The 15,621-nt window shown below is 37.2% G+C and overlaps 1 long non-coding RNA gene across 1 annotated transcript; it reads right to left on the bottom strand.

Moving 5' to 3' along the window:
- Positions 1 to 705: 705 nt before the first annotated feature.
- Positions 706 to 3,947, bottom strand: LOC137101949 (uncharacterized). The gene is made up of 3 exons (XR_010911128.1): positions 3,774 to 3,947; positions 3,285 to 3,388; positions 706 to 2,691 (listed from the first exon to the last, which is right to left on the bottom strand). It is a non-coding gene; the product is annotated as an uncharacterized lncRNA (long non-coding RNA).
- Between the last annotated feature and the right edge of the window lie 11,674 nt (positions 3,948 to 15,621).

Here is a 15,621-nt window from a genome sequence, read left to right as displayed (position 1 = left end):
GCACTCGCTCACACTCCAAGGATACATTAGCAGTTGCATCCAGTTCAGGTCTTCAAAGTGAATCAAAAATTGATGTGATATTTAAGCCTTTGTTGGTCTGAAAGTGAATCAGCATTTACTTTACTGTAAATTGCTATGTTTAATCTCAAGCCAGCCCTCGTCTTGCTTTAGGGTATGTGTGCGTGGTTCCAAACCATCAAAGCGTTTTCTTGTTAACAGCAGCTGCAGTTTCAGAACTCAATTTTCTATCATTTATGTTAATGACAACTGACGTCCTGTGAAGCGAGTGCAATTACTTTTTAACTACTATATTATTGACAGTGAATTATTGTTTTGAGGCAAGTGCTTTTTCTTCTGGAAGAAACAGACCATCTCGCTCTCTGCCACGGCTGCTTTGCAAATCCAGTCACATACAGAAGCGAATAGGAAAGAGGAAAACAGTGAGAGGGAAACAGAGAGAGAAAGACAGACAAGAGAGAGGTGGTAATGAGAATGTCACAGAGAGGAAAGCAATTTGAGGTGTTCGCAATGCAGACCACAATCAGCTGTCATGATTAATGGTCTGAATTTGTTTCTCTCATCTCAATGCACTTCTCTCTTAATGTTCATAGTTTAAATAAATACGTTTCATCACAAGAGCACCAAAGCATCAATAGAGCCAAAGCAACAGCAAAAAAACAACTTCACAACGCATGTAAATGAGCTTCATATTTATGTATTTAATTATTATGTATTTTTATGTATTGAATAAAAATGTAAACAATCACAAATTCAAACATACATTGGTCATTTTCTAAATCGGTTCCATTTCCAACAATGTCCATCAAAGCAATGAGTTGCCTCAAGTGGGTGTCAGCCTGCAACCTGATTAGTTTAATCCTTCATGCTCTGCAGACTCTGTTGTCGTCCAAAAATTTCAAACACCCCGGGCCACACACACAGTTCCGCATGTTTCAAAATTCCAAAATGTTTGTTCAAATTGTCTTTAAAACAAAATAATCTGAATCACCACAGTTCAACCAGAGATCTCACACATGTGCAGTTGGTTGACTAGGGACACTCAGGACACTGGACCCATGAAAACAGAGCGCTATAATAATCAACATTTTTCCTGAATCAATTCATATATCAACATATTCTCACTCTTATAGTTTTACGTTGCCTTTGACATCTTGAAATTATGTAGTTTGCTTCATGTATTCATTTTTAAAAGCTTAATATCCCCCCAGAAATACATTTTAAAATATCCTCATCAGTTCTCGTAGATCTGATGTCTTTCATCAGCAGTAATCTTTTGTCTTTTCAGTGAACATCTTAGTCAGTTCTGTTTTCACTGCTCCATTGTCACTATTGGTTTCTCAATACTTTTCCATCTCAGTCAACCAAAAAAAAAAAACCTTGAGATACTTTATCTTCAGTGTAAATATACAGTCATTTAAATTGCACATTAAATTGTTAATAACAAATACAGTGTTGTCTGTGGATAATCCAGAAATAATAATTCTTAAAAGACAAGCTGCAGAAGCATTTTACTATAATGGTAGCTTGGATTTATGAAGACTCATTCCACTGCAATAAACAAATCAATCTTTGGTCTTTTCTAAAACCAACTTTCTGCAAAAGCCTAAAACTACGAAATGTATTAATCTGAAAGGCCTTCAATTACATCTCTCACTTCTGTGTCTCCAGGCTAGAGGTGAAATCCAATTCAAAGCTAAACATAATAGTGCAGCATCAGCTTTTTACTTCTCTACAGTTTGGAGTTTTCTATGCCTTAGAAAGAAGAAAAGGCCATTAATTTTAACCATTAGGGATTTTTATTCTTTTAAATTGGCAATGCAAAGATTAATGCAAAGGATCTTGAGTTACAGAGCTGCGAGAGAAGAACTACTCTCATGGACCAACTACATTTATATTGTAGTTTGTATTGTTGTATTGTAATTGTAATTTATTCAAAAGTAATAAAGACATCCGGTGGAATTTACTTTAATAAGTCAAGAGATGGCATTGTGTAGGAACAAGCAAAATATGTTTTTTTCTGCAGCAATAGTTCACTTAACAAGAAATGTGCCTGGTTCGTAGCCATCACTCAGAGTTGTTGTGCGTGTTCTGTCAGTGAATTTTCAGATGGAGGAAAGGGTGAGAGAGAGTCAATGGTGTGATTACCAACACTTGTCGTCATCTTGTTTGTTTATGCCCAGACCCTTCAGAGACGAACAATAGATCCTTCAAAAGCCCTCCCTGCAATCCTCACGTCACAGATTATGATTAAAGTCTCCACTGATGCCTGGGGCGCCTTGCTTTTCCTTTTACCTCTCTTTCCTTCATGCACAATATTAACTAAACATAAGTCCTACTTCTTACACCTGATCATTTGATGTCTTCGGGGGCTTTTGACATAGAACTGAAGAAAAAGGAAAGATAAACATCAAATGTTCCGGAGGATGAAGTGAGAAGTGAGAAGTTCGATTTGAAGTTACAGTAATGCAAAGGAGCTGGTTCAATGTCTCCAAAATTTGCCCTGAGTCACAGAGAGGGAGAAGTTTCAAGATGAAATACGCTCATGCCAATCCAAATGTTTCTCAGGCTGAGTTGTTGACTCGCAAGTAACTCATGTCACTGAACTCCTTAGGGTTGTGTCTCCTTCTTAGTGTGTAGGCTGTACAGTCGGTGCTAGTCAGCACTTTCCAGCTTGCAGAGCAATAAATATATGAGAGATTAAAAAATAAAAAATAAAAATAAAATAAAAATACAAATTTTAGTACCCATACAGTCAAACCTGTTAACTTCTCCACTGCACTGCAGTTTCCTGACACATTTGCTCCCAATCCTGAGCTAAATCTTATATAAAATTAGCTCTACGACCTGTCAGGTTCTCCATTCTCACACAGCTAAGGCAATTTACAACTACTGTGGCACATTTGCTGTTATACTGTTTCTGCAAACATATTGCGCATGCGTGTCATGCAGCCAGTATGCTACTATTTTAATAGTCTCGCTATCCACACTACCTGCATATTGGCTAACATATCTCATGCAAAAGTGTTTTTTTAAACTTCAGGTCTATGTATTAGATCAGGACAGATAAAGCACAGCATAGAGTTAACAAACCAAAGTATTTACTGAAAAAAGACAATACGTCAAAAAAACACAATTGAAACACATAATCCTTAACATCACTGCTACTATTAAACATAGCCTACACTATTTTAAGTGTTGTGGCCAAAATTGCCCAAATTCAGACAGAATAAATAGAAAGCAGATGCAATAAGAGTAACTTTCACCTGACAGAGTCCAACCAGATTACAAACCGGTCAGGGGAACGGGAGGCAGTCCAAAACCTGCAGAGGTGAATACGGCAAATCATCCAAGCATGTGGCAAACAGTCCTAGTGGAACCAGTTGGGAGACAAAGTCCAGAAAAACAAAGTGTGAATCCAAATACATAAGTAAATAGTCCAAAAACAGGTTACACAATGCAACAGGGGAAACGGGCAAAATTTGTTTAATCATGCAGCCTGGAAGCTTAACAAATGAACTGGCAAGGACCAAGGAGAAGCTGGCAGGACTTGATACTAAGCAAGTCATCAGGGAGAATTGAACACATGTATGTTTGCAGGTGGAGACAGAGTCAGAAGACATCTGGTGGCAGAATGGCATGACACACATTAACTGGCAGCAGTGGGCTCAGCTTGTTTAAGGTATTAGTTCATAAACACAACAACCACAAAAATGAAAAAGCAAGTTTCTTTTAAACCAAAGGAGTGAACATACCTGATGGTTGCCGGGACAGCAGCTCACAAAAAAATTTAAAAATGAACCTCTTCACAAGTTACATAGGTGCTAGTCCTTATTTATTGACTGCTTTTAGAAAGAGCCTCCAGAGACTGAAGAGTACCTGTCAAATTCATTTTATAAGAGTAATGGCTTTGAGGATGAGGACTACCATTGTGTTTAGCAAATTAAACATTAATTAAAGTAAAAAAAAAAAAGAATTTACCCATATTGAATCAAATTTAGGACAGACTTAATCTGTGATTGGACAGTCGCTCTTCAAGGGAGGGGTTTAGCCAACAACTGCATGCAACTTATATTAAGAGGGAACAAATTGACAAGTTTGCCTGTATGAGAATCCCAATGCTAATGTATTATTTATTGACAAAATCAGCTGATGTGCTTGTATTTTGCTGTACAATCTGTAATGTTTTCTTTGTTCCTGACCTCAGGCACAGCTGGCCTACAGGGAGCTTCAGGCTGACATACCGTTCCTGCTTTTGTGCTTGTTAAGAACTGAGTACTGGAGTCTCAGAGGAAATCCATATAGAAAAGGTTGGGATCCAACTGAGTAAACTGCTGATGTAATGCAAGAGATAAGGAGGGGGGGACAAAGCAGGCTGAATTGTAGGAGTTAGAAAAAAAAACAGATTAATTGTGCTTTGTGCATGCATAAATACCCTTCTGTGTTTATCTCCAAAGATTTGAGAAGGACCACCACATGTAATAAATATGTATCATCTGTGTCAATTTTACCCCAGGTAAGCTTTCAGTTTCCCGTGGGTTTTCCCAGATTTGAAAGAGCTACATTTCATCATGTCATTAGACTTTTAAAGATTCTATTCATACAGCAACTGACACAGAAGAGAGCAGATTGAGACTGAGAGGAAATGTAAAATACGGAGATATTAAGACAGGTTGGAAGTGACACTGTGGCATCCATCTGATTATCTGCTGCTCTCACGTCCTTGAAAACCAGCACTGATTCTTTATTTCTGTCTGTCTGTTAGCCACAGTCTGTGATTAAACAACTCCCTGTTCCCTTATGGTAATTGGATCCAAGCTGGACAGAGGAGCCGGTCACACAGTTGGCTCCATACAGACTTGATGATGCATTTCTTATTCCTCCTAATTGGCTACTTGAGGTAGATACTGTAAGACACCAAAGGGTTGAGGAGAGGGGCTTAGTCCGAGTCAACCAGACACCTTCTGAACTCTGCACATCCCCCAGTAGAGCCACTAAAAGGTTTTTCAGCTTTAAGAGGTACTTGTTTCTTTGGAATTTACATGCCTAAAAGAAAAAGACTTAACAGCAGTGGGACACAGAGGAATCAATGTGGGAATACAGCTATACTTACTAATAACTTTACCTTTAAGAATTTGCATATGAAATTGTTAACCATGCTCTGTGTCGAGGTATTATAGCATCACAACTAATTCTATATAATGTATAATGATGTATGATGTATGTCAGTGAAAATGGGGGGTGGGCGGCTATACTGTTTACGTTGGACAAAACAGGGATGTAAGTTTAATGCTATCCCAGGTACAGTGGGCAGTGCCTGCTCACCCTCTCATCTTCATCACCTTGCCTCTTTCTTTTTCTCTCAGTTTTCTTCTTTAATTAGTGCAGTGACACATAACACGGCAAACACTGACAAAGGTCGCAACCTCAATAGACACAGACACATAAATAATTCAGACAAAGACAAAGGGAGGAATTAGGTGAATAAATAAATGCACTTGGTTAGTCACAAACGTTTACCTAAAGGTATTTGGTTGGGTGGCTGTGTGTCATGATTTAGCCTTGGACTGCATTTTGTCACATTTACCCAGCTACACTTCCTGTCCCAGACTTTTATTTTGTAGCCAGTCTTTCCTGTCCTATTGTGATCTCAGCCACTTCACACACCTCATCACTTCTGATTAGTTTCACCTGTTCCCCTCCACATTTAGACACAGCTCTACGCACAGTTCCCTGCCAGATTCTTGTCATCAATGCTTCTTGTTGTATGCCCAGCTTCTGATTCTGCCTGATTATTTGGTCTGAGGTTCAGTCTGTTTCTCATCCTGTCTCCTAGTTATTTTTCTGTGTGCATGTTTTTGGTTTGCATGTAGTCTCTGTAAATTCACGTATGAATACTCCTATCCACAGTCTTTGACTTACCATTCAGGTTCATGTTAATCTCCTGTTGTCTGAATTTGATTTTTGTCTTGAGCCGTACATTACCTGTCTGCAACCGAGCTAGTTTTCATCCTCCTCGTTGGAGCGAGTTTCTGTTACTCTTACCTTGTCTTTTCTTTCCCTATTGTTCTATAAATTTTGTTTTCTTGCCACAATTCTTTTCGTCTTCTTGCACTTGGGTCGACCCTTAATACAAAACGTGACGCTTTGTGTGTCAGCCTTGGCAAGACTTTAATTCTTGATACTCAAAATAAAACAGCCATTGTTTCATATGTCAAGCTACTATGTTATTTTTCTCTTAGCAGAATGTACTAGTTCCAAATACTGTGCTCATAACTGAAAGAAATGTTTCCCAGCATCTACCTGCTAATGCACCACTGAGAAACCATACTTTGTGATAACTAATTCCAACCCCAGGATCAATGAGTTCTCTCATTTTTTGTCCGCTGGCCATTTTCTCTCTCTCTTCTGTTTCTCTACGAGCTTCTTTTCCCCAAAGTCAAAGCTCCACAGAAATGACGGGGGCAGGGGAGACAGGCTACTGGGAAAGTAGTGATTGATTCCCGGGCATTTCCAGCGGAACATCATGAATAAATTTAGAGTTTGGTAAGCATTCATACGCGGCTCTATGATTGTTCAGTCCTACGCCCATGGAGGAAGAAGAGGGGTGTTACTGTTCAGGGTATGTTCATGTTTTATTCTTGGAGCTTCTCAGGAAAATAATACAGCTTGTATTTTATAGTATTTATGCCATGAAATAGACATCCCACATGGACCATCAGTGTTTTCATTTTTATTTTTTGTTCCAAATTCCTATATATTTATCAATGATAGATCAAACTTAACTAGCTATATACTTGCCAGTATATTATAGGTACACAAGTTTGTCTAATGCTTAAAAATTTTTAGAAAATCTTTTACAAAAATAGTATGATTTAGAGGCCACCTTTTAAGCAAATTCTGTAAATATGAGAATGGGTCTTAGGTGTAAAAAGCATGCATTTGTTCACTAAAAGGTTTTTTTTTTTTTTAGAGAGGTCGTGCAACATTCACTTCATATGATCAACATCACAGAAAAATGTTTCATTTAATAGTAGTTTTATCAATTATATTTAGTGCTCAGTAGAGCAAAAACCCTATCAACAGTGGACGAACTCTTTGTGACCAACACCATTACAACCTGGTAACTTGACACTGAAAAGACTTACAGTTCTCTAGTAATCAGATTAACCTGAGCTCCACTGAACTGAACATTGAATTGTTTATCAGCTTGGCAAACAATTTTTATCACAATCATGGGGTTAGATCACACCAGGTTCTCCTTACAACTTTTACACAGACTTTTATAAAAACAGTGGCTTTAAAGCTTTAACTAGAATACAAGATATTACAATTCATTTGTGGGAACTCTTGGGTTGATAAATTTAAACTTGGTATGTGTGAACTTACCAACTCAAAGGAGATGTGGCTATATGTGACAATTAGTAATTGTCAATTCTGATTTAGTTTTTTGTTTTTCTTTCACAACAAAAAACAGTACAGTTAACACTGTACAGAACATAACAGCTAGTACAAGGTAAGACAAATTCTGTTTTTCATTACTTTCCATCATCGTGTATTGTACATTATAGATCTTTGACACTACAGTAGGTGATCACTATTTTCACATGGTTTTTGCTGATAAATCAGTTATTCATTATTTTCAAGAACATAATTGTGGGATTAATTAATATAGAAAACAATCATTAATTGCAGCCATGAACTCCATATTCATTCATCAAAGTTCTAATTCAACAAAGCCACAATATGCAACAGTTGGATATCAATCCAGCTGTAGCATAAGACTCTTACCATTAAACTAAATCAGTCCACCCAGTGCATCAAATACTGACACTGTGTCAAAGCCTGTGAAAAGGGCGAAAAACCTTCAGAGTGGAATATCTCTGCCTTTAATGTTCTGTGAATCTGTGTCACAAAAGGCATTGAAAGCAACTCTCCACAGTAAGATATGTTATGAAGGATGTTTATATTTTCAATATATGTGCCAAAAGTTACATTATGCAGTTTTAATATAAGACACATTATTCTTGCAAATTGAGTACTTTTATTTTTGACTTTTTATTTTTTTGAATAGTTTTACTATTTTTACTTTCAGCAGACTAAAAATGAAAGAATAAGATAGTATGCAGACGGTAGAACTGCTAAACAAAAGTGCTTGCATGACTTAGTAGGCAAAAGATTTTGAAATGTACCCAACTATCAGCTCAGCGTAGACATCCTTATTCTCAAAAAAACATTAAACATTTCCTCTGGTGTAATGGAATAATCTCTGCTCGTGGAAAAGTCAAATACTGTTAAACAGTTTGATGTGCTGAGGTAATTGGCTTCTTCAATAATTCGCATACTCTATCCTCAGTTAAGGAGTTCCAATTACTTTAGAATGAACACTTCAAATCCCTTTGTCTTTTGCTCACACTCAGCTTGTCTCTCCTCCCAAAGAAAAGAAATTAGACAAAGTTACAGCAGTGATACAGCTCCGTGTGTGTGTGTGTATATATATATATATATATGTGTGTATATATATATATATATATATATATATATATATATACACAGAAAAGTGGGTTATTAATGAGGCTTAAAATAACTCAACAGCAGCTTCGTCATAAGAGGGGAGAATGAAAATGTTTTAAAAAAAAAAAACATATAATGTTGGTTGTTTTATGTAAACCAGTATCATTTTAAATCAACTACACTGTCAAAGTTCATGGGTGTTCAAAGCAGCCTCGGCTGCTCCACTAAAACATACCATGGCATGATATAAAAGCTGTCAAAGTTTCAGCATAACCCTATAAAGTTTTAAAATTAACGATTTTCTTCTAAATATTCCTCATAGCTGCACTCACTGCCCTGCACGCATACAGTACAGATTGGTTTAGAGAGCTTTGGATGGCCTGCAGTGCCGCATCCCCCAGGCAGGTTAGGGTTCAGTGTCTTGCTTCATAGCATTTTAGATGTGATGGTGTTTACTGTAGACATAATACCACCCACAGAATAGACCTTACTGCTCAGAATTCAGCTGCTTTGACTGTTTTTGCAAAGTCGTGTACAATAAAAACAAAGTTATCATTGAAATCAGATAAAGAAAATGCTCCAGAAAGGCCAGTGCACAGGAGCATTGAATTTGCTGTTCCCCTGTTTTAACAAGTTTACAACAAAGCTCCCACCTTAAAGCGGTGCTTTAAACTAAATCCACAGATGGTATTTACATGTTCAGAATGATATAATGTTCAGCAAGTATTGGACAATATTTATTATAGTCACCATCCTACTTAGAATTTAAGCATGTCTATATTTGTTAATTAGAACACAACACAAAGTACGGCTGAGGCTGATCACAATATAAAGTATGGGGAACATTAATTCTGTCTAATCTGTCTTCCGTCCTGGAGTTTTGCCTCATTACATTATTCAATGAAAATCTTTTTCCATGCTAGAGTTAAAAAAAATATTTACTAATGCTTTATAATCAATAAGACATTCAGGCCCTCAGGGAATACTGCACTAAAAACCGACACAATACTGTTGTAGAAATTATTGTATAGGCTCAGGACCACCTCTGAAAATGATGGTCATTATACACAGTTCATAGCTGCCTTCAGAAAGGCAAAAACCTCCAACCAAAAATGCCACAGCCGACTCTGAACCTGAGCTCATTAAAGACAGACTGGTGAAGTGGAAAGTGCCCTGTGGTCTGAGGAATCAAAATTTGAATTTGGGGGTTAAACTTATTCATGTCCAGAACTGTCATCTATTGACAACATTTGGAGCGTTATGAGGCACAAAGTTTTACGAGGTAAAATCCCGTACCAAGCGAGAATGGGATGCTATTACAGCAACTGATCTCCTCAGTTCTCAAAAATTGACCGTGTTGTTAAATGAAGAAATAATGGTCAACATGCTCCTTTTGAGAAATGTTTCTGGCTTAGGTTTGAAATCATTTGAAAATCATTTGGAAATAGGGGTTTGTATTTCAGAGCCACAGAATCCTTCATTAAAGCACAGCCTGCGGCGCTCTGTCTGTTAACCCACCAATGCAATGACGAGAACATTTAAGTCAGTCCTGGATTTTCCTCAGGTCATTGTGAAGCCTGACACTGTCCAGGCTTTAACTGTAAATGATCAAATGAGCAGCTGCACTATGTGGACTCTGTCCACGGGTTTAGAAAGTTTCATAGTGAACACAGAAATACACCCCAGTGTCAAATAGTGTCCAGTTTTCTTAAAGTTTAATCATTAAAAAGAAGCTACAGATTTAACTTGAAAACTGGTTAATGGAACTACTGTGCAGCAAGAAGATGGAAAATGCAGTTCTCTGTACTTCAGGACACAGAGACACTTCTGATCCTCTCATACAACCTGTCATGGAAAGTCTTCAGTTTCATTGGAGACAACTACATACACTGTGTGACATGAGAGAAAGTCAGTACTGAATGTGTCATTTGTGCTTATCATGGTCAATTTACAGTTGCAGGAGAGCTTCTTTACTCTGCTTTATATGTTCTAATAGATGTTCCTACTGGTTACAAATGAAGGAAAATACAGTCAATTTCAAATATATTTGGATAGTGAAACTTTCAATGTCAGGTTCTTTTTAAAGGTTTAGTAGGAAATACGAGAATTATTACGGTCATTTCAATGTATTGATCACTATTTTTGGAGACTAAAAAAAAAATTGGACTAAAATAGTTATAAATTAAATTTTCTGTTTAAAAACTTGTTGCAAATTATTTGCATTTAATGAAGTCTGGACCTCACAAGACCAGATTCCGGGCTTCTTCCCTAGTTCTGCTCTACAAGGCCTTTACTGAGCAGTCTTTAGTTTTTTGCTGGTTTTTGGGAGTGTTTCATGTTGAGTTTTTTGATTTCAGACTTAGCAGTAGATCACACCTTGCAGTAAATCCTCTGCATTTACTGAGTTTGCTGAGTTGTTGGCATTGGCACACAAACATCCAGCTCCTAAAGGGTATTCTTGATCCTGCCAAAGTGTTTTTCCACACTGGGGAAAGAAATCTTTTGTCATCCACCATATGGATACATATGGTGTGAATGACATGTTCAAGATGTTCACGGCAACACTATGTGTGTTTTTTACTTTTAAAAGTGTATAACATAGTTGATTTGGCCACTCCTAATGTTTTTGCTGTCTCCTTTAATGAGTTTGTTTTGATTTTTTTTGGGCTAATGACGTCTTGCAGTTCTTTGGATGTCATCCTAACAGTTAACAACAGATCCAAAATGCAAATGGCAAACATCCCACTTAAAATCAACTCTAAAGCTTTTATCTACATACTTGTAAACTAACTAATGTGGGAAAACACAAACCTGGCCATTGAACAGCTGAGCAGCCAATTGTCCAAATATTTCCAGGCACTCAATTTTGGAGCCTATGAACGCATTTCCTACATGGTTCATCCAGTATTTTTGAACAAACCCTTAAATTAAAGCTGCCAATCTATAGTTGAAACAGCAGTGGTGGTGTACAGAGCCAAAACTATTAAAATCCTGTCACTGTGGAAATATGTACGAAACTAAGTATATAATTAAAATGCACTTTTAAAGTTTTTTTCAGCTCACAGGTGGATGTTTAGCAGTGGTGTCTTACAAGAACACACCACTGTTCTCAAATGCACTGGCCTCATTAAAGAAGTTCATCACTGTGAGGGTATGTAGATTCAGACATCTTTCTATTCACTCTTTACTTCTGTGTCTTTTAAGGTTCCCTTTCAAGCTTTATTCAGTGAACAGGAAAAAATTGCAGACTTTGTCTGCAGCTTAAAGTCAGCTAAACTCTTCTCACGAAACTGCAAAAGCTCTGACTGGTTTGTTTGGCTTCCAAAGAAAAATGCCTCTTCTCCTCAGGTGTTTGGCATCTGATTTGTCTAAAACCCCATACAGGTTGTTATTGGATATCAGATGCCTGGATGTAGAGTCTTTGGGTTGGATTATACCTTTTCAGATTTTAGCAATGTCTTTTCTAAACCAGAACTCTGGCCAAGGACACACATAGACACACACACACATATAACTGCACTTATTCATGAGCTGAATTAGGTCTTACAGCTGAAGTTCATGTAGGCATGAAGCAGTATGGACAGATGTGGAGTTGGAAAAACTAGGCTTTCTGGACAAGTTCTTGCCCTTGGACATCTTTTGCCTTTTATCTCTGAGTTTGCACTTCTGAACATTCTGGACGCAGCCATTCGTAAAAATGATGAAGGCGGTGCTGTAAATCTCCCTCAGTCTAAATCTTTTCTAGATCGGTCACTTTGTATATTTCTCTGTATATTATACCGTATATTTCTCTGGTGGTTTAAGGCAAGACATATGTCAAAGTGTCCCTAGACAAGATAGTTAACCCCCAAACTATCCAATAAAAGCATTGCACAAGAGCTTCTTTCAACTGATACGGACAGAAAGATGTGAGGTCCCCATCCAAATCAGTGGACACAGTTGTGCAAATATCTAACTGCTTAAGTAGAAAACCAATTGCTGTCAACTTGTCTGCAAAAAAAAGGATGTGGACGTTTATCAGTGAATAAGGACATATTTCTCGGACATCTACTGCCTCTCGTGTGATTTCAGGCCATTTCAAAAGCCTCCGTAAAACTATGAACTAACAAAATAACAATTTTACAGTTCAAATTGCAGAGATCAGATTGATTCATTAGAGAAAGAATTTGCTCTCGATCAGCTACATTAGTCAGGCTGGGTAGTGTGTCTCGGTGTCAGTGTCTGTGTCTGTGTGCTCAGAGGTGATTTGGCTGCATCTAAAGCCCTAATAGCTGACATGCTGTGCTGCTGAGAGGTCTGCTGTGTGGTAGACACATACCTAATTAGTTGTTCAAATGCCAGATTTAAAGCCTTGTTCATATTCAAAGAGATTGAAAAAGGCAATAGCGAAACCTTCCAGATGCCCATGGAAAAAGTATTACCTCCACATGAAATGCAATTGTTTCACATAACTCCAAGGTTATGGTCAGCTATGTCGGGGTATTTACTTGAGGCAACCCACTGAATGTGTGAGCTCTGTCAAGTGTAATGTGGCATATATTGAATCTGTTGTTTCATTATATAAAGTTTAATGCGAGAAAATAACTTCTGTCTGCTTTCATAATCCTACATGGTCGTTCATTACTTTGACTGTGACTGCATAATAAATGCAGCTGTGCAGAACAATCAATGATGCCAAACTATTAAATGCGAAAACAACTTGGGCTACTCTGCTTTTTAGCTTGTAACATTATTGCTGAACTCACAAAGGTTTGCCTTGGTCCTTTAGTAGACCATTTGTATCACATTCATTTTCTTCTCAATAATGAGAAGAAATGTGTTATGCTTCATCTTCTGTCATCATCTTCTTTTGCTTTCGAAAACTGAGCTGTGTTTTTTAATGCATTTTGACTGAGACTGGGTCACTACAAATTGTTAGGAAGAAGCCATTTGAGGCACAAGAAGCAAATTAAGTCACATTATTAGTAATCTTCTTCAAAGGTTACATATTTGGTTCAGACTACAAGAAAAGACCAAACGTCAAAAATATCTTTGATTATAATTGAATACAATGATTAAATGTTAGTTGACAGTTTTGGAAGACCTTTAAAGATGTTTACTCAGGTGCAAGGTACATAAAAATTGATTTCACATAAAAAGATCACATTTGGAAGACGGTAAGTGGCTTTTAGAGTAAGAAGTGACAGTACAGTGGCCCTAGTAGACTAGTTCCAAATTAAAGCTCACTTACAGTATGAACACAGTTAACTAAACAGTAGATAACCAGCACTAAAGACAGAAGTTTCCAGTGAACTGAATCAATAATTCTGATATACTCTTAACAACAAAGAGCACATTGTGAACATTCAGTTTTATCACTGCAGTGTTTAAATATATAAGATGATTTTATAGATCAAGGTGCACTTGGACTTTGTAAATAATGTTTCACTAAGGATGTTCTTATACTCCATGATGATAGATAACATGACCTCATAGACAGCTAAAGGAATTCCAGGTGTTGAGTTGTTTCATGCTCAGCATGGTAAAATCAGGTGCTAATTGCCATAGCTAAATATCACAGAGAGATTTTGGGTCAAAGAGTGCAAATAATTCGATATGGGAACTGTTTTCTTTGTGCTTTCCTCTCCGACACTCATGCTTCTTTTACTTAAAGGAGGTGCTGTGTCGACCCTTTTTGCTCAAGGGCACTTTGACATTGGCTGTCATAGTGGGAAAAAAATGTAACCTTTACCCATGTCTCTCCTGGCCTTGCGGATTAAACTTACGCAAAGGTGTGTATTGTGTGTGTGCATCTGTGCAGGCTGCTCTAGCATGACTGAATGAATTAAGTAGCACTACTGTCATTCTAAGTCATTTCAATTACACTTGGAGGTCGGGGAACATAAACGAGGCGCGGACATGCCCTACTCCATTTTGTGTTTATGAAAATGCATCATTGTGCTGCACACCTAGTGCATTCATCATGTAAAAGGGGCTTTTTGGCAGGTACTTATGACCTGCCATCAACAGTTTTGTGTGGCTTGAAAGATGAATGTGTTTGTGTAAACTGATAAGCATGCTCGATCGAAATCTCATATGCATTCTTCTCGGCCTATGTTACTTCGCACTTGAACCATAGTTACCAGTGGGTACATTAAAAAACTATTTCACAATTTGATTAGTTTGAAAAAAAAAACACTAATGATTTCATTAATTAAAAATACATATTAACATACTGACTGTGTAAAAACTATCAATAAGGTGATAGTAAAAGTATTAATGGTTAGGGCTCAGAGGTTACTTCAAGTAAGGGATATGGTTAAAACAGATTTATATGTAATGGATAAATGTTTAAAACAGATAAAGCAAACAAAGGGCAACACTTTAATAAACAGGTTAGATAAAAGTAATGGATAAAATATTCGGCTTCTGTCACTTATAGTAATGATAAACTTGAACAAACAAAGCTAAACACTGACATTTTAGTTGCTTGGAAAGAAATGTTAATATAATATTCAGTTGTATATCATATGCAATCCAGTTTTAAATATTTAAAGATCATCCAAATTTAAATCTGACAGCAACATGGTTGGTTATTTTTTTAAAGTGCTGTGGTTTTTTACGAATTTATATCAGTGAAATGTCATGAACGGGACATCGTTGTTTTGTTCTTGTCCATACACGATCAGCCAGCCAGGTTCCATGAATGTTGTAGCAGTTCAGTGTGTTGGTGCTTTATCACCATATCAAAGTGAAGGAAGAGTGAAGGAAAACGACCCAGGAATGAACCTCATTCATCCATGAGGACAATTCTCTGTCTCTTTCTGCAGAACAGGACAGTCACTGTACATCAGCAGTAGTGTCGATTGTCCTACCACCATTCTGGGTAGAAGAATAAATCTATTAATCTTGATAAAGTACTGTACCTAGTGTATCTGTGGATAAACAATATGAAATATTATACATTCGATTCTTGGGGCAGTTTTTTGTAGAGTAGAAACTGATTTATGAGTGCTCTCTTTTTGGGGGGTTTTCTCATAGGTATTGTACTGCATGTCTGACCAACTCCAACTTTATCTTTTTCTCTTGCTCTTTATCTTTTTTTTACTC

The sequence above is a fragment of the Channa argus genome, chromosome 16 (assembly GCF_033026475.1).
Source record: "Channa argus isolate prfri chromosome 16, Channa argus male v1.0, whole genome shotgun sequence".
Lineage (NCBI taxonomy): Eukaryota > Metazoa > Chordata > Actinopteri > Anabantiformes > Channidae > Channa > Channa argus.
The sequence above is the reverse complement of the archived record's forward strand: the minus strand, read 5'-3'. Positions and strand labels throughout refer to the sequence as shown.